The 24539-nt window shown below is 40.6% G+C and overlaps 1 protein-coding gene across 1 annotated transcript in view; it reads right to left on the bottom strand.

Moving 5' to 3' along the window:
• Positions 1-24539, bottom strand: part of SH3PXD2A (SH3 and PX domains 2A) — a 593326-nt gene that overhangs the window by 286807 nt on the left and 281980 nt on the right. The window lies entirely within an intron of this gene.

Raw genomic sequence — 24539 nt, 5'->3', positions numbered from 1 at the left:
ATTTAATGTGTATTTAACTATACTCAAGAAACAATTTAACCAATGTGTGTTGAAAGGATGCAAAGAAAACTAAAGTTGAACAGCAACACTGAATTACTTCCTTAATCGTAATTTATGTTCAAGACATCACTGGATGAAAAGGTTGAGTAAAAAAAATAAAATGCACTTAAGAGCATACAGAAAAGTCATGGGTCTTAGAAAAAACTGAAGAGTAAGGCAACAGGTGAGAAAAGGAAAAAAAGTAATGTACATAGTGTAGAGATCCCAGGTGGGGGGAAAACAGAAGGAAGCACTGCAGAATATGTGGGTGTGAGGGGGAGGTGAAACAGTAAGTGCCTAGGGTGCCATTTCATCCAAGTCAATCCCTGTACATATACTTGGTGTAATGTGTCACTGCTGCAACTAATTGCCAGTAACAGCAAATGTCATTCTGTGAGCTAGAATAACATATAGTTGTACACAAGTCTTTCAAATTGTAAAGGCATTGCAGCTACAGGTCAGTCTCTGCATACTACTCCAAACATTACAGCATAAACTTAAAGGTTGCTTAGGAGGGTGGGAGTGGCAGGGTGTTACTTAGACTCAAAGTGTTCAAGGTAACTCCAATTTACTAGGTGGCCCCAAAGCACTAACACTGGCCCTGGCCCTTGGCAGATTAAATTGTCTTTATTTGTGAACAATGTGTTAATGGTCATATCAGAGCTTAACAAGGACTTAGCTTCATAGGTAGGTACTAGGCTATTGGCCCTGGGGCCTATATAAGCCTAGCCAAAAATGTTCCCTAGCTTTCGCCACCCAAGAAAGTTATTTTCCTGTGCCCCTGTCTAGCAGAGTCACAGAAGTGATCCCTGGGGTGAATATCCTATTTCACATCTAATTGTCGAGATTTTTCTTAAAGAGGGCTAATGAGCTTTGCTTGACATGAATAGGTAGTCTGTTCCAGAGCATGGGAAGTCTCTGGGACAGGAATCTACCCCTCCAGCATGTTCTTTTTATTGTGGTAGCAAGGTTTAGGTCCCTGGAGCATGTGGCTCGGAGGGATTGGGGTTTCTTTAAGTGTAGCATGTACAACAAATCTGGGTTTGACATGCCTTTGTATGTTAGGCAGAGGTTGCTTTGAGTAGGTGATAAGTAACAGAGTAGAGCTGGAGTTTTTTGAGACGGTCTGCGTAAGGCATGTGTTTGAGGCCGGTAATCCTCTTAGTAAGTTATTTCTGTGGCCTTTCTAGTTGTTGTAGATGTCTTGTGAGGTACATGACAAATGGGGCATTGTACTCTATAATGGGTCTAAATGAGGGATGAGCAGAGAAGAACAATGACCTCTTTTTTTTCTGGAGGTGAACCCCTTTGTGATGAGGTGTGCCACGTAGAAGGATTTCCTGACTACTATGGCAATGTGATCATCAAAGGAGAGAACACTGTCCAACCTGTGCCCCAAGGTGTCTCATCACACTTTCAGTGTTTAGTAAGCTACCACCTATGTGGTAGTTCATGGGTACAGTCCTTTTCCCAAAGGGGATGACAATGCACTTCTTGGCATTGAGCTTGAGGCCATGACCTTGAAACCAAGCATCAGTCTCAGTGAGGCCCCTTTGTAGAATGTCCACATCATTAGGCGATTCTATTATGGCTCTTAGTTTGCAGTCATCTGTGAACTTCATTAGCCAAAGACCTTCTGTATTAGCCTGGACTTCTGAGAAGTAGATGCCAAACAGGAGAGGACCAATGACTGAGCCCTGTGGTACTCCACTTGTCACTGGTCTGAAGTTGGATTTGGAGTCGACTACTTTCACTGTGTGGGTTCTGTCAGTGAGCCAGTTGGCCACCCATCTTGTGACATAGGGATTTATGCCCAGTCTAGTGAGTTTATCTATAATTCCAGAGTGAGGGATGGTGTTGAAAGCCTTGGTGAGGTCAAGATAGGCTGTGTGCACCAACTTACCCTCGTCCATGGCTCTGGTGACTACTTCAAAGAAGTCAATCAGGTTTAGGAGACATGACCTACCTTTTACAAACCCAAACTGAGTGGGGTCCAGAGTTTGGAGGTTACCTATGTCCTTGTTTATAAGCTTCAAGATGATATGTTCCATGGCCTTGAGGACTAGGCTCGTCAGTCTAATGGGGTGGTAGCTCCTGGGGTTTGTGGTGGCACTCCCTTTGTGGAGTGGGATAACCATCTCTGTGCACCATTTAGTAGGCACAAAGCCTGAAGTGAGGCTATGATTAAACATGGTACTTAGGTGGGGTACCAGTTCGTTCTGTAGTTTGTGCAGAACACAGCCTGGGATGTTGTCAAGTCCCATGGATGCTGTGTTCTTGGCTTTGGAGAGTGCAGTCTTTACTTATGCAGCTGTGATTACAGGGGTTTTGCATTCTTCTGGTATAGTGATGGGCCCTTTGTGGGGGGGTGGGAGGTGGGAGGGTGAAGTTTGCACTGAACCTATCTGCCAGGATGTTGGCAATATCAGTTTGGTTCTGTATATCTAGTGCCATTGTGCTGCAGCTCAGATCTGATCTGAGTGTCGCCACTGAGATTCTTGACATAGCTGTAGAATGCCTTGTGGTTGTCTATAGAATCAGTGGCGATTTTATTTTCGTAACTAGCTTTGGAGGATTTTATGAGGGATCTCAGCTCTTACTGAGGCTGACCAAAGAGTTCCTGCAACCAGGGGATTTTACTCTTTTTTGCAACAGCTTCTTTCTTCTGTTGTAGAGTTTGTTTATGGCAGGGGACCACCAGATTGGCTTCCTTTTTTTTTTTGGAGGATAGCGTCTTGGTTCTGTTGGGGATGGCACGATCCATGCACTTGTATATGTGCTTCTACAGTGCATTTGTATAGGATTCAGCAGTCTTACCTCTATTTTCCATCTGTATGTGTGTCGTGAAGCTTGCCACTTCTGTCTTAAGAAGTATAAAGTTGGTTTTGGAGGTTTTTTATGGTGGTTTCCTTAATGGGGGGGGGATGGGAGCGGGATATTGATGTCTAGGGTGATTAGCTTGTGTTCGGATCTGACCAGCGAGGAGTTGACCTCTGGCATAGAACATCGGTTGCCCATATTGGTAATGACCAGGTCCAGGATATTGCTGTCCCTGGTAGGGGTACAGACAAGCTGATCCAGGGTGTTGGAATTTATGAATTCCAGAAAGCGTTGAGCAGATGAGTTAGTACAGGAGTAGTTTTCCCAGTTGATGGTGGGGTTGTTGAAATCGCCCATTATTAGGGTATTGGGCTGTACCTTAATAACAAGAAAACGTGGAGTGGGCATGGTGGGGGATCTGTAACAAGGTACAACCTGGATTGCAGTTTTGCCCAGTGTTAATTGCACTTGGATAATTTTGGATGCATTATGTTGAGCATCTAGCCTAGAGGTGTGGATTTCCTTAATGAATATGGACACGCTTCCTCCTTTAGTGTTTCGGTCCAGGTTAAGTGGCCAAAAAGTGTGGTATGAGTTATAGCCTGGTAATGCAGGGGTGCTCTCTGGAGCCTTTAACCAAGTCTCCATCACTCCGCAGATGTTGATGATCTCCATTTTAAGGAGTGCCTCAAGTGAGTGCATTTTGAGGTTTAGACTTCTAGCATTGAGTAACATTACCCTCAGATTTTGCTTGCTTATGCCTGCTACGGTGGTGAGTTTTGTCATTTGAACCTTGCCTAAAAAAGGCACTATAGGGGTGGCAAGAGCCTTAGCCAGTATCCGGAATCCCAGGGGTGACAGGTGCAGGCCATCTCTGGCAAAGCACCATGGTCTGTTGATCATGCCATCCCAGGCAGACAGACACTGGATCCCCTTAGAATGACAATTGTTGAAGTCAATCATTTTGTCCTTGTATTGTGGTATCATTCTGGGCGATGGCAGGATGCTACTCAGGGCTAGGGTCATAACTGCCTGGGCTACATGATCCGAGAGCTCCTCCATGTCTCTTTTCATGTAGTCCAGGCAGGTACGTCTCAGGTCATTCACTAACTTTCTCCTTGTTTAGCCTGGTGAGTGGAACATCAGTGTGTCTGACTATAGAGTCACCTATGACTAGTGTGTTGGGTATGTTGTTTTGCCTTATGGGCTGAAGTTGAGTGGCACACTGATTTTGTGGGTTATGTGTCATTTGGGTAGTGTTGGGGGGTGGTGCTTGCTTGCGTTTCAGCTTTGCAAGTCTCTGTTTGGGCAGATTTTTATTGAGAGTCTCCGCGAATGTAGGTGTGTGTTTTGTGTTACTATGTGTGGGTTTAGGTGGTGTAGGTTTTGATGTACTATGTGTTGAGTGTGGTGTGGTGCAGGTATTTATCTTCTCCTCTTGACCGTCTAGTACAGTCTTGGCTGGAGAGAGCTTGGCTTCCAGTTTGGCTATATAAGTGCATCTCTCACAGGTTGTAGTGTTGGGTGGTAGGAGGAGAGGGTTGTCAGTGTACATGAGGCAAATGCTACATTGCTCCAAGATGCCCAGATTCATCGGGTGGACAGGGGAAAACACTGGGAGCTGACCCTTAGACATGCCTGGATAGGTGCTTATTAATTTAAGTACTAAAACTGTTTTCCTCCTAACAAGTGAGGAAAGTTGAGTGCTGCAGTAATCTGTAGATTATTTAGTGCTTGCAACGAGTTTTGAACAAGTGCTGAGCACAAGGAAACAGTTTTGAGTGCTAAAACTGGAAAACTGGCTAGTTCTAAGAGAAAATTAATAGAGCAGACTTTTTGGCACCGGGAATAGTTTAACACTAGTTAAACAGCGCTGCATGATGTGCAAAACCTCGCAAACACGGGTTTTTAAACAGAAATATGAAAGGGATAGAAATAGCCCAAAATGGCCAATAAAACTACAAATTCTGAGCTGAAACCACTCCTCCAGCGACAGATAGGCTGCTCAAAGCTCACCACTCTCACTGATGAACAAAGAAGCTTCCTTCTATCTTAGTAAGGTCTGGGCAACACAGAAACTACAAAACAGCAGAGAATTCAGCAAAATCTGAAAAACTTACTCTACTGGTTATAGAAAGGTGGGAAACGAGTAGAGAGATAGGATTTTTTTTTTGGGGGGGGGGGTTGTTTTTTTTCAAAAATTAAAACAGATGCAGTAAAACAAACACTTTTAAAGCAGAAAAATGGCTATTGCACTTGAATGTGTAGCCCTCAATAGTTAAACAGTTGAAAAATGCTTAAAACCGATCAGAGTGCAAACAGGATCAGAGTTAAAAAAAAGTTCAAATAAGTTGCAAAGTTAATAAACACTCGGAATAGTGCGGCTAACAAAAATAAGCAATAAAAAGCAAAACAGAGGTACTTAATCCAATCAAAGTCTCCCTTTTTTCTCCCTGCTGCTGTAGAGCTCTGCAGGACACACAGGCAGGATCTTTAAACACTTATTTGAAACACTGACAAAATCAAATAAATCTTCTGGATGTAAGAACTAATTCTTTGAAGACAGAACTGATCAAAAAAAATGTACTGTAATTTAAGTATTGAAGTGCTTGATAAGTATGGCTTTTTGTGGAATTCTAATAAATTAAAACATCTGAGGGTTGGGCATCTAATGTGTTTTAGGCTTCAAGTAAAATTTTATCATTAGAAATTAAATGAAAAGGTAACCAGGTTTTGAGATAACTGGACACTTCTAAATCCAAGATTAGATCAGAAATGAGTATTCTGCCTCAACTCTTGTATAAAGTGTGGAAATTGTTGAATCCCCATCTAATAACTTTATGGCACAACTAAATAAAAGAGATGTATATATTATTTGTACCAATGTGCACCCACAGGTCAGCTGGGGAAGAATAAAGTTACCAGAGTATATGGGGGCTTGCAAGCACCAGAATTTGAGTACTTACTATCAAGCAATTCAACTAAAGCTATATCACTTGTGTTTACCAAAACAATTTGAATCATCCTGCAAACAGATATTATCAGGAGCGGTAAAGCAAATCAAGTGATTTAGATCCTTTTACTTGGTGGAAGGCCCAATAGGAGATGTGGCAAAGTGGTAGTTTTAGATGCCAAACGTACAGTGTTTGGTTCTGAATCTTTTGGGATGCACGGCTAGGCTTAAGAAGGTCCCAGTGGTCATTAGCCCAGTACATATCTATGAAACTAAAGAAACCTCAGTTTGAAAGTTTTTCCTTTGAAGAATTTATGCTCTCAAATTAAAAAAAAAATGTTTTAAGAATATGAATTATAAACTCTGGACTGCGGAAGTAATTACCACTAAGATGAAGGCGAATATACAGCAGGGGGTCCTGTTTTAGCAATGAAATAGAAGGGAGGCATCACTGAAATATTGGCATTTATGGAATGAGAACTTGTTGATTCAGAAGGACATTCACTTGTTATAGGTTCATAGGTTCATACTAGGCTATCTGCCCAAGGGCATTTATAAGCCTAGCCAGAGTGTGTTTGGCTTTCACCACCCATTTTAAATTAATTTTGCTATGCCCTTTTTCGAGGTTGGTATACTGTGCCTCTGTCTAACAGTGACACAGAAGTGATACCCGGGGTAAACCTACGATCTCCCATCCACTCATCAAGATTCCTCTTGAAGAGAGTCAATGAGGCACTCTGCCTAACCTGGACTGGGATTTTATTCCAGAGTGAAGGGAGCCTCTTGGTTATGAATCTGTCCCTCCAGCATGTCCTATTTATTTCAGTGCTGAGGTTCAAGTCTCTCGAGCGTGTAGCTCGATGGGATTTGGATTTTTTGAGGTGCAGCATGTCCATTAATTCCGGGTTGGACATGGCTTTATACGTCAGGCACAGATCGCCTCTGAGCAGGCGGTATGCCATTGAGAAGAGATGGAGATTCTTTAACCGGGCAGCATATGGCATCTGTTTGAGCCCTTTGATCTTCTTGGTGAGGTACTTTTGGGGTCTTTCCAGTTGCTGCAGGTGTCTGGTAAGGTACATCCCAAAAGGGGCATTGTACTCAATTATGGGCCTGATGAGGGATAAGTAAAGAGGCACGATGACCACCCCTGATCTAGATGTGAATCCCTTCATGATTAGGTGGGCTATATAAAATGTTTTTCTAACCACTTTGGCCACGTGGTTGTCAAATGAGAGATTGCTATCAACTTGGGTCCCCAGGTCCCTAATTACTTCTTCTGTACTTAATGGATTACCACCTATGTGGGTACTTTGTTTTTGCCAAAGGGGATGACTATACACTTTTTGGCGTTTAGCTTGAGGCCATGGCTCTGGCACCAGTTGTCTGTTTCTATGAGGCCCTTTTGGAGAATGCTTGTGTCGGCTGGAGAGTCGATTATGGCGCCCAGTTTGCAGTCATCTGCGAACTTGGTCAGCCACAGTCCTTCCGTGTTGGCCTGTACCTCCGAGAAATATATACCGAACAAGAGAGGTCCCAGGACTGAGCCTTGTGGGATGCCACTTGTAACTGGTTTGCAGTCTGACATGGCTCCAGCAATTCTAACCATGTGGGTTCTGTCCTTGAGCCAGTTTGCAACCCATCTAGTGACATAGGGGTTTATATTTAAGCTGGTGAGCTTATCTATAATGCCCGAGTGGGGTATTGTATCGAAGGCTTTTGCGAGGTCCAGGTAGGCTGTGTGGACCACCTTCCCCTTGTCAATGGCCTTGGTGACTGTTTCAAAGAAATCAACCAAGTTTAAGAGGCAAGATCTGCCCTTAACAAAGCCGAACTGGGTAGGATCCAGTGTCTGTAGGTCCCCAATATCTTTATTTATGAGGTCCATGATAAGATAAAGATGGACTAACAGTGCAAGCTCTAACAGCAGAATCTATTAAATACAAGAAACAGTGGGGAGAAAATCTTATTATGCCCAAGTTGCTTAAAATAAGTGGATAATTGATTATAGAGAACCCTGAAATGTAGAGACAGGTTTAATAAGTTAATCTAATAAAGCACTTATCAACTTGAAGAGGACCATTGGTGTTTCAATATGGATTAAAAACATGTCTTATCTCCTCAGGTCTCTACTGAAAATGGACATATATTCAGTTAGACTAGCCTGGTCAACAAATGTAAAATAAAAAAATAAAAAAATAAATAAATAAATGTCGCTTTCTTGCAAATATATGCCATGAAATTATGTCAATTCCTTATGCTTGCATGGAAATGTATCCACAGGTACTTTTACATCCCAGCTACATTTACAAGAATTTTTTCCAGTGTTAGTGGTGAGTGCTGGAGATGCAAGTCAGGGAGTAGATGTAACTGGTTATGTGTCTACTGGACTTGTCCACTTTATGGAAGACTTCCAGAAAGAAGACTTTCAGTTATTATGCACAGTTTTAGAAAAATAAAGTCCAGTAAAATTAACTGAATGTCCTGTGATTGCTGAAGGAACTAAGATGTTGAACTAATACCTGTAATTGACTTAATAAATCCTTTTATTGTGCAAAAAGTTAGTGACTAAGAACTGGAAAACTAAGAACATCCTATGATTAGATAATTTAAGGAGTGCAGTAACTTAGTTGGCTGTTAATAAAGAGGATACAATTACAGAAGCTAGAAGACAAAAAATTGAAAAAGTGGATGCCATGGTACCACTACAATGATAACCAAGAAATATAAGGTGCTGCCATGATTACTTATGACAACACTGAGATTTAAGGTGGTTTTCCATCATCCACCTCTTGAAATGTTATTTTTCTCCAACAAGGTCAAATTTAATATCAGGAGAGAATATATCAGATGGTGAACCTTGAATGAATGCAAGGTACTCCCTTCACTAACAAAGTTTGTTTGTGTCTTTCGGCTTTTCCCGGTTAGGGGTCACCACAGCGGAACTCCGGTCCGCTAATGATTGGCAGTAGAGTTTTACGTGCTGGCTTGCCGGGCCTAAAGCACAACTTTCAACAAAGGAACGCCCGTGCTAACAAAGTACTTTATACAAAAACAGAGGACTAAACTTCAGCATTTTATTAAGATATATAATTATACCCAGCAAACTCTGGTACATTAAGTGTCCCAAAAACATATATTGTTGGGGTTCAGAAACTAAAATTACTTAAAAGTTTGTGGAAATGAAAACTTTAGATGCTTCTGAAATACTCGTATCTTGTTACAAGTTTACAACACGTAAACAGTAAGGAATCTGTTTATATATATGTCTTTGTAGGCATGTGTTGTTTGCTATCACAGTACAATTCGCATTCTTAAAAAGAGGAAAAAACTCAAAATTGTTACTTCAACTATGTGAAATCTGCCTTCTATGACAAAATTGTTCCAAATTTTATCATCTTAAACATCTTTATAAAGTGACTCTTCAATCATTTTATGCTAGCCAGTGTCTTGAATGTTTGGGATAATCTGCAATCTTGCTATCATTCTGGACTTTGGATGAATATGAAAAGTTCAAAAGTAACATCAGTGGACACAAAATGCTAAGCTTTCATTAGGTATATACTCCTGTAAACGTTGCTGAAATGGGTCAGCCCATTAATACAACACTCACTGGCAACCTGGCTTCAGAAATAGACTCCAGTCATTAGAACAGTATGAGAGGAAGGGAAAGTTGAAATGTTCAGTAACAACTCGAGCTCTTACATGGCAGACCGCCAGGGATATTGTGTGCATGCCAAAGACATCTTTCATTGCAACTGCACATAAATGTGTATGTTTATATGCTGGCCCATGCACTCATTCACATGTGACAAAACATGTTGTCATGGTGACCAAGTACTGACATTTTTGCATTCTTTTGCTTCTCCTCAAAACAGAGAAAAAGATCAGTGAAAATAAAATGGTGTCTTTTCCAAAGAGGATACTGAACCAGTACTGCAAATACAAGCTTCCAAATATAAGCATTTCATATCCAACAGATACATATAAATCTCATAATTATTTCATCCATTTGGATATGAAATCCAGTCTTATCAGGCAAAATAAGACATCAGCACCTTGGCATTGTGTGTGTGTGTGTGTGTGTGTAGGACTGAGGACTACTCCTTGCAGAGGAGCAGGTATTTGGGATCTCAAGTACACACAAAAGCAAATGCCGCCAAACTACCATGAGTGCACAAGTACTTTTATTATTATTTTATTTATTAATTTGAATGTTTTTACGGGGGAAGGTCCACTGAGCCAAGGTGAGCCCATTTTCAGTGGAAGCCCGGGGAGAAAAGCTCCACAAGAACAGCTATTTATAATACAGTAATAGCAGCAGAATAACACAAGTCTTTGGAACATATGGATTCTACAAGTAATTAATAGTGCACTGTAAGATTCCAAAAGTACAAAATATAACAATGAGTAACAAAGTCACACAGACAAACCAATCAGTAAAAACTGTAAGAAAAACCTAGCCAAGCTAGATTTTCCACTGTGTGATTCTTTAAAACCTCTTGTAGTAGAGGTAACATGGGATATATGCAAATGACCCTTAAGGACATCAGGTGTTTCAGCTATATGGTAGTTCTGAATGCCCATGACTTTTTTTTTTCCTTTTAAAGTCTGTTATTGATAAATTCAGGCCAATAAAGCCAAACCCCACTAGCTGTGGACATGCACGTTTCAGCCTTCTTATGACCTCATCAGCACAGCATAAGTGGACTGTTTTGGCTAACCTTTGGAACCACAGGGTTGTCATACCCAGTTGATGTATCTGCAAAATATCCCAACAAACTGAAACAATGAGTAACAAGGTGACACAAACAAACCCAAGTAGTAAAAACTACAAGAAAAACCTAGCCAAAGTACAAAATATGGACTTTATACACAGGTACTATATGTCTTAGTTAAACTAAATTAGCCTATTAGTTGCTTAGGTTCTAATGACATAGCATGAACATTAACAGCTTATACAGTCAGAAATTTGATGCTTGTAACTTCAGTATTTAGTTCTGTGGGTATTCCACAATACAGGGCTTAAGGAAGTTATAGTGAAACAAAATATTGAAAATAGTAGATTGCAGGTTGAAGGTTGTGACAGACAGAGTAGTAGTTAATGATGAGAAGAGTGGAGGAAGAGGGAGTCAGGTTTTGAGAGGTGTAGTACTGGTGCATATACATTACCCTAATGAGGAAAGATGTTGCTTCAGGGGTTTTGAAGCTACTTGGATTGCTAGTGGTCCTGATAGATGGTACGAGAGTGTTCCACCGTTTGGCAATAGTGAAGTAGTAATGCATCTGGCCAGCAGACAGCTTTGTTTTTTATACTGTCAGCAGTACCTGGTTTTCATATCTGAGATGTCTGTTTGGGTAGTAGTGGGTAAGTAGGGTGGTAAGGGTAGGGCAGTCTGCTGGCTTGAAAATAATTTTGTGTGCTGTGATTAAATGCAAGTATGAAAGATAAGAGTGGAAGTTCGAGCACGTCTAGTAGGTGCAGAGAAGAGCAATGATGGGAAGAGTATTTTGCATTGGTTGTGAACTTAGCGATTTTATTGTAGCACACCTTAAGTTTTGAATTCAATGAGGACTGAATGCTGGTAAGGAGGGGCGCACCATATAAGACAGAGGGTAGAAGAAAGGTGGAAGCAAGGGTTTTCTTTGTGGAGTGTCTGAGGAATTATTTGTACCTAGAGAGCATACCAAGTTTTTGCCGTTTTTTTTTTTTTTTTTTTAATACTATCGTGTATGTGCTGGTCGAACATAAGGTATTCATCTATGATTACGCTTAGTAGTTTTGTATGTCAGACTACCTCTATGGTGGTTTTATTCTTGGCCTGTATGGAGAATTAATTTTTATTTACAGAAGTAGTTTTTTTGGGGGGGTGAAAAACACGAGTTTAGTTTTGCTGGGATTTAGGCAAGATGGTTGTTGGACATCCAGGTTTCATTGGTTGTGAATGCACTTTGTGTAATTTGTTGTAGTTCAGAAGTGGAATTAGCAGTGCAGATGATGGCCGAGTCATCTGCGTATTGGATTATAGAACGGGTGGTATGAAAGTTGTTGATAAAGATGCTGAAAAGCAAGGGCCCTAGTATGGAGCCTTGGGGAACACTTGTGGTTGTATTAAAGGAATGCAGAGAGTGAGTGCTGCCATTTGGTTGACTGTCTGTCTGTGAGGTAGCCTGTGAACCAGGTTAGAGTGGGAGGTAAGATGCCTAGGTTAGACAGTTTAGTGAGGAGAAGAGGGTGAAAGACAGTATTGAAGACCTTAGAGAGATCTAGAAATAGCTAGGAAACAATTTTACCACCATCTCAGCCCAGTTGATTGTATCCATGAAGGACATTAGGGTAGTTGTGGTACTGTGGCCTGGCCTGAAGTCATGCCGAGTGGGAATAGGATTTGGCAGTGAATCAGATGGTTGAGAAGTTGAATGTGGATGCATTTTTCCAAAACCTTAGAAATTGGTGAAAGAATAGCAATAGGTTGGAAGTTGGTAATGTCTGTGATGTTTTCACCTTTATGTAAGGGGAGAATATATGTCTGCTTCCAGATGTTAGGAACATAGAACTCATCATTCTTAACAGAGCTGTTGAGAAATATGCTGATAGAGTAGGCAATGGAGTTTGCTGCAATTTGTAGGAACTGGGGGGGTGTTTGTCAAGGGCACTAGTACAAGGTTTGAGCTTAAGTAGTAGTTTTTTTTATTAAAGTGATAGGTATGGGGGAAAAGGAAAAGCTAGGTGGAGGGGGTGTAGTGGTGTTTTGACAGGAATGATTTGGAGATCTGGGGGTAGTATTAGAACCGATTTGGGGGAAATTAGCAGTAAGACTGAATAAAGCATTGATGAAATAAGTGTTAAAGACAGTGGCTAATTCAGTAGGTGCTTTCTCTGGATTTGGACAAGGATTATTTTTTGAGCCTGTGTTTAGTAGGGAGGTCATGTAGTTCCTGAATTGTTTGGGGTTTTGCCTATGGTGAGTTTGCAGATGTAGGTTGTATGCTTTTTTGTCTTTAATAACTAGATGCTTAAATTGACTGTGGAGTTGTTTGACTTATAGTTGGTCTCAGGGGGGTTTATTTTCTTGCCAACATTTCCAGGCTTTGTCCCTAGCAGTCATGAGTTGCTTAGTGGGGCTTCTGAGCCAAGTGGCATGGTTAGTTTTTACTCTTTTTGTCACATTGGTGCTAGATTGTTTAAGGTCTTGAGAAATGTTAAGTTGAATGATTCAACAGCCTCATCAAGGGGGAGGGTTTGTATGGCCTCCCAGGTGAGGTTGGATAAAGTTTCATTAAAGGTGGTTGAGGTAAAGTGAGATAAGTTTCTTGTTAACTTGCAATGGTCTTTACATGATGCTGGAGTGCCTTTGCGTAATATATAGGCAGGGAGGTGATTGTTAATGCTGCTGGGTAGTGTGCTGGTGACGGTGACATGGTTTGGATCTGAGACTAGGATCCAGTTCAATAGTCATTGCTTCTATTAGGTCTGGTTATATTGCGAATTAACTGGGTAAAGTTGTACAAGTTAATGTTGAAGGGGGGATGTGGTAAGAGACATCAAGCCAATCAATCTTGATGTCACACAGGATGATTCTTCTTTATCTATATTATTTGATATCCAGGTAAGAATTTCTTCTAGTAGAGGAATGTTACTGCCTGGTGGATGTACAGGGTTATGATGCAGAGATTTTTGCAGTTGTTTATTTTAAGGAAATAAATTATTATTTCAACTGTGGAGAATTGTAGATTTGATTTAGAGTACGGGATAACAGTATAGGTGTTAGGGTAGAGTATTGCTACACCTCCACCTCTTTTGCGGGGTTGATCTGATCTCAGGCAGGCATAGCCTGGGGGAAGGAATGCGGTGTCTTTTATGTAGGGTTTTAACACTGTTTCGGTGGCTGATATTATATCAGGTTTGTTGTGAGCTATTCAGGCGTGAAACTCTGAGTTTTTATTTCTGATGCTTTGAATGATCAGGGTAGTTAAATTTTTTCGTCAATATGTGATTAGGTATTTTCGATATATTGACAATTTAATTTTTATTGCCCAGGGTGGTCAAGAAATGGTTGAACAATTTATTCATTCACTACATCATAATAGATTTGATTTACAATTTGATGGTTTGCTAGTAGGGACATGTATTCCATTTCTGGATGCACAACTGAGTATTATTAATGGTACTGTTTTACATAGTACTGTTCATAGAAAATTTGATCAAGGTACACAATTTGTGCACAGAGATAGTTGCCATCCTACTCATATCTTGGAAGCACTGCCATATGGTGAGATGTTAAGGGTATCCAGAATATGTAATAATATCTGGGATTTAAGAAAGGAATTAAAAATAATTGTGGATATTGTTTGAGAAAAGGGGTTATAATAAAAGTTTGATGGAAAGAAGCTGGAAGAAATTATGTTCTGGCTCTGTTATAAAAACCCACATACTAATTCACAGATGTTGGTTCCGTATAAGATTAATGGAAAAGAATCTTCTGAGCTTGTTTATTTTGTTATTACATTTGGATGTTTCAGTTCTGAAGTTATTGAAGAAGTAAAATATTTTTGGAATTATTTGTGCTCTTTGAAAAATGTTTCTTCCTGATTAAATGCTAAACTAGGTATTTCTTATAGAAGGGGCAGAAACATACAAAACGTCATTGTTAAGGGGAAGTTTTGTACCCCTGATTCCAGGATTAACCGAAACATATTTCCGATAGGAACATCTTGTTGTAACAAATGTAAAGCATGTAAATATGTAGTAAATACTTTTGTTAACATTAATCGTATTCGATTTGATACATTACATTTTTACTTGTAACACTGAGGGAGTTATATATGCACTTAAATGCCCTTGTGACTTATTTTATATCGGAGAGACTAAGAGGGCATTTAAGGTTAGAATGCTTGAGCACATAAGAGACAATAATGAGAAAGAAGAAAGTTCAACAGCCACTCATTTTAAATCTTTTCATAACAGCAGTAGAGAAGGACTACAGAGTACTTTATCAGAGAAAGTTAAAGTATCACTGTTTGATGAATGCTTTTTAAAAAAAAACTGCTTTTGACAAAGGAATCCCTTTACATTCTGAAATTTAACACTTTGCATCCATATGGACTCAATGAAGAGTTAAATTGGAAATATTTGATTTGATTGATTGAACACAGTATATGAGGCAAGTTTTTCTGGTTCGTTTTTACTCCTTGAAGGCTTGTGTGTTAAGCTGAGACGTTAGAGCAATACGTTTCTTCAGTCTTTTTAAATAAATTATTGGTGGATTCACTGGCTGGTTGTTTTCCTTCCTAGTTAAATTTAGAGATTTATATGACTTAGGGGAGTTAGTAGGGGAGGCGATGGGGTCAGGGTTTGGGTGAATGTCTCTAAACTGGAGTAACTTAAAATGGTTTCTTGGGAAAATATGGGTTAGTTGTTTCCTTTTTGAGTTGGTTTGGTAATTTAACAGAGTCGGGCTGTGGGTGTTGTTTTCCATGGGTAGGATTTTTATTTTGGTGAGTAGAAATGTATTTAGAGCATATAGGCTAAGGTATATGTTACAGCAGCTAGTTAATGGTGGGGTTTGTGTGGATGCAGTACAAGTTGGCTTTAATGGTTGATAAGCAGACTGGATAGCTGTTAAGTTTGTTAAGAGTTAAAAGCTTACAGAGAATGAGAGGAGAAGTGTGTAAGAGGTGGGGGGATATGGTACATAGGGGATTAAGTATATCTGTGAAATAAACTAATGGTGTTAGAGGATGCTAGTACACAGGGTATGTATGTAGGATAATAGTGAAGGTGTAGTAGAGTGATATGAAAGTATAGATTGGTTTGCTAATTGGAGTTAGTGCGGGTGAGGTGTTAAAGATGGTAAGATGTAATTGGGAAACTGAATGGAGACTGATTGAGATTGGCTGAAGAGTAAGACAAGGTGGAGTTAGGGTAAGAATAAATGTAACTGAAATGGGGGTTGGTGGGAATGGGGTTAGGTTAGGGAGAGTGGAGAGAGTCCAAGCGTAGAGAGGGTGAACGAAGAAGCCAGCCGGATCAGATCACAGCTGGCTGCAAGAGAGACAAAAAACAGTGTGCACTGCTGTAATCAGTGTCCAAGAAGGCAGTCGCTTGTGCTGAACAATTGAAAGTGATCAGAGGTGGGTGAGAAAGCAGAATTATAGGAAAGGGAGTGCAAGGTAGAAAAGGGAGTGGAAGGTACGAAAGTCTTCTGCTTTTAAGAATTATATAGTGAGCACAGGCTTAAGGTCAGTAGATGGGTGAATTACTTCATAGGGTATATAATAAGACAGGCTAGGAGAGTAGAATAAAAGGTAAAGATATTAAGAGAAGGGAATAAAAGAAAAGCTATGTAGGGACAAAATATACGACAGAAAGGGTTAGAGTGGAAGTTGGAGCCAGTGGTGTGCGGGTTTTGTCTTACAAGATCAGATAGATTACAGATTTATGAATAAATAACAGACATACATCAATGAAAGGAGGCTTTAATGTTCATTTAGTACAGAAGACAATGCTTGGTGCTGGGCAAATGTTGCGGCTTGTGTTCTTTTCTGTCTCTTACACCAGGGCTTACAAGCTAGAAATAAAAGGGAGAGAATGGAGAGATGAGTATGTGAGACGGACCAAGAGATTGTTTAACACCATTATTAAGTATGGGACAGGAAGGTACATTGGGTGGAGGTAGCAGTGATGTAGTAAGGCAAATACAACTGAGGCACATACACCACATATGGCAATTCTTGAGAGTTGGGGGTTAATAGGGATAGTTAGCTGTACAGCAGGAACGCAGAGAGATATATAGGAAGGTAAATGAAAGACATAACTGAGGTAGTCATACTGCTATAACTTGGAAATTATACTCTCACCACAGCAAGTTTATATCCAAATGCAACATTTGGTAGATAAGAATGACTGAAGCCTACATAGAATGTCTCACAGTACTTTAGAACCCAGATTCTCCAACTGTTCTCAAACTGTTGCAGGGAAGCCATATGCTTCCTTTGCACTCTGTACATACCTTTGTGATCATCTTATGTAGGTACAAAAGTAGAGATGGCTTAAACTCTTTCTACTTTGTAGTGAAACTCATCCCAGATACTGAAAGCTTTACTCATGAAATGTTTGTTTAAAATCTCCCAAATGCCACTTAAAATATGTTTTTAAGCGTTGCTTCCTTCAATGTGTTTCCTTACTATAAAACATTTTATATTGACTATCATTCATATCCTACATATAACTCCCTTTCTTTAGAAGGTACATATGAAAGTTATTAAGTGAGTCTTCACAACCTTTAGAATGCATCTCACAATCTTTCTTGTCCTTTGAATGCTGTCTATAATTTCAGTGTCTGCTTTCAGAAGACAACGTTCTAGGTTACCAGTGACCAATATTCTGTCAGACGGTGCAGTGATTTCCTTCCGGCTTATAACACCTTAATAAGTATGTATCTCACTGCATTTCTGACTCACTTCACAAAAGTCTGACATCCTAGAACTCCCTGATGGGAGTACAAAATTACTTGCTCTTGTTGTCTGACGTTATACCCCAACTAATATTATTTTCTTAGGTTTATCCTTACTTTTGTATGTTACACTTCCAAGCACTGAACTCACCTTCACTACACGAGACCTATGCATCAGCTTTTCCTAACCCCTCCTTATTCTACCAACACCTATTTTTGACATGACAGTCTTGACTTAAACAGTTGTATCCTGTAAAAAAACATTAAACAAACCCAACTGATTACTATTTTGGGAGAAAAGTGTGAATTAGCTTCCTCATAAATTTTGCAGAAGACTATAAAATTATATGTCAAATTCCTCAATATATATCAAACAAAAAAACACAAATTCTAGAAATGAAAGATTTTAATAGCAAAGTAAAACAAATTTCTTTGTCATAAAAGGGGGTCAGATGTGTCTTTATAAAAGGCAAGAAGTGTGAGATTTTTTAACACTTAAGACCTAGGCAGAGGGACACCAAGGCATTCAGCCAGGTGGAACAGAGTTCCTGATGATCTTAACAATCACCCAGTGTTTGGACAGAGTGATGCAAGAGCCACTAATCCAGTCCTCTGATGACTAGACAGAGGGCTGTGATGACCATAAATCAAATCCTCCAATAGTTGGACAGAGTTGTGCAATAAACATTAATCTAATCTCTCACTGGCTGTACAGAGTGGTGAAATGACCAATAATCCAATTCCCAGCTGGATGAAGGCAGTGTTACAATAAACACTAATCTAGTCCCATAATGGCTGGACAGAGTGTTGTAATAACCACTACTTGGTCAGTATGGATATACTTTCTTTCGTGGTTAACACTCCCTTGTTGTCCTTATCACAGGAGATGCAGTCCTAAGCCTTCCATTAAACAGTGCTCTTGTTACAGAATTCTATCAAACTCGATATCAGTCCTATTCTGCTCTGGACAACTCATCCTACTCAAAGGCCACTAGCCAAACCTAGGACATCTGAGATGTTCTCATAAACATAGGACATAAGTGAATACTAAGCTTACTGCCCTGAAAGGACATTTAAGCCTAGCCAATAACCTGACATCAGAATCAAACTATGCACCTTAAGTCAAAGAGGTGAAGAAAGTACAGTTGTGTACACTTACCATAAATGTAGATGTTCGAGTGTATTCACTGTTGCAGTCATTACATTTGGATAATCTGCTGGCAGGTTGCCCTCAGTCGGCCTGAATAACAAAGTCTTGGTTCCTGTGTCAGTTGCCGTCTCCTCTTCCATGACGTCAGGTCGTCAGGGGTATAAAACATGCAGCCGACGTCATTTTATTCAGTTTTTCTTGCCCTAGATGCCAGGTGCCCCCAAATAGGGAGCAAAAAAAAAAAAAATATATATATATATATATATATATATATATATATATATATAAATAAACAGCAATATATGAAAATGCACTTTTAGCAACATAAACTTTACTTTCATCTAAAAGCAAATATGCCGCAAAGCCTTTAGAGTATAGTGAAGGAAACAGAAGTTATAGAAAAGGGGGATGGCGGGTGGGTAACCCGGACTGCAAAAGTGAATACACTTGAACATCTACATTTATGTTAAGTGTACACAACTGTACTATGTTCTTTAGTGTTTCACTGTTGCAGCCATTACACTTGGGTAGAATCCCAAAGCTATGGATGGGAGGATGGAACTAAATAGCATTAGAAGCGGCTATAAGGCCCTGCAGAACTGCAGTGGCAAAGCCTGTCCTGGATTTAGAGAAGAGAGGCAAATGATAATGCCTTTTGAAGGTATGAACAGACCTCCAAGTAGCAGCTTCTAGAATGTCTTTGGTTGGAACTCCTCTGAGAAAGGCTGCTGAGGTAGAGGCAGCTCTGGTGGAATGTGACCCGATTCCCTTGGGTACAGGTTTTCCATGATGCAAGTAGCAGAAACGAATGCAGTGGCTTATCCACTTAGAAATAGTCTGCTTTGATATAGCCTTCCCCTCTGATCCTGAAGCAAATGCCACCAGTAGTTGCTCAGACTTTCTTAGAGATTTGGTCCTGTTTAAGAAGAATCTTAGTTGTCTGTGTACGTCCAATGAATGCAGAATCCGCTCCCCCTTGTTCTACGGATTTGGGTAAAATGTTGGCAGGTGGATAGTTTGGTTAAGAGCCACACTGGATACCACCTTAGGCATAAAGGAAGGACTGGACCTGAGGGACACCCTGTCCAGGTAAAATGTAATAAAAGGCTCCACAGCCATGAGAGCCTGTAGTTCTGAAACCTTTCTTGCTGAAGTGATTGCCAAAAGGAAAGCTGTTTTCCAAGATAAAAACTTTATATCCGCAGTAGCTGGTGGTTCAAAAGGAGGCAAGGTGAGTTTTTCCAGCACAAAATTGAGGTCCCATGCAGGAGTTGGTGATCTTCTGGGAGGCCTTACATTTTTGGCCCCTCTAAGATACTGTTTTAGCAGAGGATGAGAAAAGATGGGAGGCTCTGTGTTGTAATGAGCCGAGATGGCAGAGGCATGGATTTTTATTGCAGAGAAGGATAGGCCCTTGTCAAGCATCTCAGTCAAGTATTGTAAAATCTGAGGGATATTTGGTTTTGCTGTGTCCGTTCCTTGTGCTTGGTTCCAAGCACAGAATCTCTTCCATTTATCAGCATAAGATTTTCTAGTACTAGGCCTTCCATAACAGATTTACTGAGAGGTGTTGCTTGAATAATTACATGATCAGCCATGCTGCAAGGTTCACAGTTTGGAGCTGAGTGTGCAGAATTTGATTGTTCTGCTGAGACAGTAGATGAGGTATTTGAGGCGAGTTCCAAGGAGGGAGTTGAGACATATTCCTTAGAATTGGGTACCAGTGCTGGCGAGACCAGTCTGGAGCAATTAGGATCATTTTTGGTTCTTCCTGTCTGATCTTTAGTAAGACCTTGGAGAGAAGAGGCAGAGGGGGAAAGGCGTAGACTGATAGGTAAAACCAACTGAAGGAGAGGGCATCCACTTTCCATGCTTGTCTGTGGTAAGTCCTTGTGCAGAATTTGTCCAGCTTATAATTTTGGGGAGAGGCAAATAGATCTATGTCTGGGCTCCCCCATTTCTGTGTTACCATGCTGATGACTTGTGGATCCAGTTTCCACTTGTGCAGGTCCATAAGATTAAAGCTTAGATCGTCTGCCAGAGTATTTTGTTTTCCTGGCAGGAATTGAGCTTGAAGATGTACTTGGTAAGTCAAGGCTGTGTTCTACAATGCCATGGCTAGTCTGCAAAGGGGGTAGGAATGTGTACCCCCCTGCTTGTTTATGTACCACATAACCGTGGTGTTGTCCGTCTTTATCAGTAGTTGTCCTGGATGAAGTAAGTCCTTGAAGGCTGTCAGGGCATTCTGAACAGCTAGCATCTCTTTCTGGTTGATATGCAGATACATTTGGTTTGGGCTCCATATGCCCTGAATGCATCTCCCCGCCAGGTGGGCCCCCCAAGCATAGTCTGATGCATCTGTAGTTAGGGTTTGGGTGGCAGGGGGTAGAGTGAATGACAGTCCCTTGTTTTGGTGACATGTCTTTGCCCACCAAAGAAACTCCTGTTGTAGGCAGGGAATGAGAGGAATCATTGTTTCCAGACTGTGACAATGGTGACTCCATAAACTTTTTAGGTACCATTGAAGTTTCCTCATATGCAGTATTGCATATGGAATTAGTAGAACGCAGGATGCCAAGACCCCAAAGCCTGCAGAATTTGTCTTGCAGATAACTGGGTTTTTGTTGCCATCTGTTTGAAGTACATAGTCAGTTGCCTTTGTTTGTCTGGTGTAAGGTAAGCCATCTGGGCAGTTGTATTCAAGCTTGCACCCAGGAATGTAATTTTTTGAGAGGGTACCAGTTGTGATTTCTTTTCGTTTATTGTGTACCCTAGGCATGTTAGAAAGCCTTTTTACAAACGCCAGATGTTGAAGAATGTCCTTGCTTTCTGCTTGAATGAGACAGTCCAAGTAAGGATAGATTTGTATGCTTCTTTGTCTGCAAAATGCAATTACTGGTGCCAGGCACTTTGTAAAGACCTTGGGCGCAGTACATAAGCCAAAGGGCAGTGCAGAGAATTGGTAATGCATAAATCCTGCCTTGAAGCAGAGGTATCTTCTGCACGATTCCCTTATTGGGATATGCAGATATGCCTCTTTTAAGTCTAGAGTCACTAACCAAGCGTTCTTGTCCAGCATAGGCAGTAGCTGTTGTAAAGTCAGCATTTTGAATTTTGGAATGTCCAGGAATGTGTTCAGAATCGATAAGTCCAGTATTGGACACCAGGCATGGTCTTTTCTGGGTGCCAGGAACAGTCAAATAAAAACCTTTTTCCTGTTCTGGTACTTGTTGAATAGCCCCCATATCCAAGAGGGACATAACTTGTTTCTGAGCCTCTGCCCACTGATTTTGTGGCAGATCTGGCCAACCGTTTGGAATTTGCAAAGTATGGAAATGAAATCTGTACCCCTGGGATACTATGTTTAATACCCACTTGTCCTGGGTAATTAACTGCCAATTTTGAGCATGAAGTGCTAATTTTCCCCCCAAGGGGGCTGCCAAAAAAATAAGTGCTTGGTGATGGTAGAGGGAAGTCATTGAGACTGCTTACTGTAGGGTTGTGCTTTGCTTCCTCCAGATTTTGAGGTGGAGGCACCCCATTGCTTTGACTTGTAAGAACCCTGTGATTGGTATCTATAGCCTTTTAAGCACCTGGATTTGCCTTGAAAGGCTCTGTTGGACACAGGAAAGGACCAATTTTTAGTAGGCCAGTGCCTACTGAATGTGGGTGGCTGCACTTGTAAGAAATCTTTTACAGTTTGCGTAGATTTAGCTTTGTCTTCCATTTTCTTTAAAACCTCTTCTGTCTTATTACCAAATGCAGTATCATGCTGTAAAGAGGCATCCAACAATTTAGCTTTAACATGATCAGGCAGATTTTGCTCCTTGAGCCAGGCATGCCTTCTAATCACAGATCCAGTAACTGCGGCCCTGCAAGAGGCCTCCAAGGAATCAAAACCACATTGCAAAATATGCTTTCCAATTCTGCTGCATGCAATAATTCCTGTAATTCTTTATTTTCCACACAATCAGAAATCAACATAATTTTCTGTTTCAATAAGCCCATAACATGCTGTTGATATTTAAGCATATGAAACTGGCAGTTTAAGGCCCTAATTGCCAAGGTTACAGACGTATAAAACTTCTTTCCCCATCTATCCAGCGCCCTGGAATCTCTATCAGAGGGGTAGGATTTTTGGCTGTAGAGGCCTTTACACCTTTGGGACCCTGTGAGACAGTTTCAGGATCAGCAGCAGGATTTTTGAATAGAAATTTGTGGGAGTCAGGAACCCTGTAATATTGGTCTGGCTTACTAGGAGCCGGAGATAGGGAATCAGGAGCCATGCTTGATTCCGAAAACACATCAACAATGTCTAATACAGGAGGTATAGCCAAAGGCCTATGCTGAGGAAGAAGGAGGAAATCCCCAAGCCTCTTTTTTGATTCAGAGAAATCCTGACTCTCTCAATGAAAATGTTCCCTTAAAGTATGCAAGGTTTCTCCAAAAGAATAATCCTCAGGAGGAGATGCAGATGGGATGGATTCTTCTGCATCTGAATCCTCATAGGGTGGTACAGAAAATTCCTGATCAGAAGAGGAATCAGACGAAATAGAAACCTGATTTGAAGATTCATAATCAGTGTCTTGCCTAGGCCTCTTAGCAGGGGGGGTTGGGAACCTCTGATCAAGGTAATTACGTCCTCAGTCATTTTGATCATCTGCTTTTTAGGCGTAGGGGCTTGAGCATGTGGCTCATGCATCTGTTTTTTAGACTTAGAAGTTGGTTTTGATCTTGTTTTTGAAGCTGGCATCAGTTTTATATAAAAATGGTAAGGCCTGAAAACACCCTCAGAAGCCGGTGCCTGCTCAGCGGCCCCGGACCCATCCAAGGGAGAGACATCTGTGGGTTCAATACTCTGAGAATCTCGCGGCATACCAGACTCCACATGGGTCTCGGTAGAGGACTGCGACTCAAAAGTAGCGGGTATCAGGGGCTGCGAAATCACCTCACTGAGTACCTGTGAATCGGCGACTGGCTTAGGAGAAGCTTTGTTGTCGGTTTTGGACCTCGACGGTCTGTCTCTGTCTTTTTCTTTACATTTTTTTGTGAACTCCAGTAGTCGGATTGCTATTCGATGACATTTCAGGGTAATTAAATCTAGATCCAAAATATTTTGAAGCAAAAATATACAGATGCTTAATAGTGTGTTGGTTAAATCTAGCACAAAACTGACAGCAAGGCACGTTATGATCTGGGCCTAGGCAAGGAATACAGTACAAATGAAAATCCTTATGAGGTATTTGCTTCCCACAAGTAATGCAATTATTAACTTTTACTGACATCGGTAAGGAGCTAGAAAAAGTTTTCCCAATGGGGTACTTAGCTTTAGTTGAAGACTTAGGTTCTGAAACTCGAATGCGAAAATTTCAGGAGTCGGCCGACCGGCACTTGCGAACTGCTTCTGGCACTGTGAGGCAAGAAAGACTGAATAAAATGGCGTTGGCTGCATGTTTTATACCCCTGATGACCTGACGTCATGGAAGAGTAGACAGCAACCAACACAGGACCCAAGACTTTGTTATTCAGGCCGACTGAGGGCAACCTGCCAGCAGATTACCCAAATGTAATGACTGCAACAGTGAAACACGAAGAACATCTTAACATTATGCCAATCCAATGCTGTCAAAACCAAAACCTCTGAGCCACAGATTGAATACAAAATCTCGTATGTTGGCAAAAAAAAAAAGCAAGCTCAGCTTTGAACATCTGAAAAAGAGTCAACCAACTCCACCAGACTATTCACATTACCCAGCATTGCTGTACCCAGATCCTTAAATGTGTACATATATATATATATATATATATATACACACACACACACACACACATATATATATATATAATAACACACACCAGCCTTCAGTCATGTTCTTTTCTTGACCCACAACTATACTAGGGAATTAAAACAGATTGCGTGTAAAACATTACGGTCTATTTATTAAAATGAGTGTTACATGTTGATGTCTGTACATGGGGATGTTTGCCACCACAGTTCTGAAGAATAAAAAAATTAAATGAAATAAAAATACTTACAAAAATATGTGAAACAAGTAGCAAGGGAAAGCTGCAGTTATTTTGCATTTTTTTTTCAAAAACACATTTATGGCTAAAAATGTAT

Source organism: Protopterus annectens, chromosome 14.part0 (genome assembly GCF_019279795.1).
Source record: "Protopterus annectens isolate FY-2018-M chromosome 14.part0, PAN1.0, whole genome shotgun sequence".
Classification (NCBI taxonomy): domain Eukaryota; kingdom Metazoa; phylum Chordata; order Ceratodontiformes; family Protopteridae; genus Protopterus; species Protopterus annectens.
This window is presented reverse-complemented; position numbering and strand designations above follow the sequence as displayed.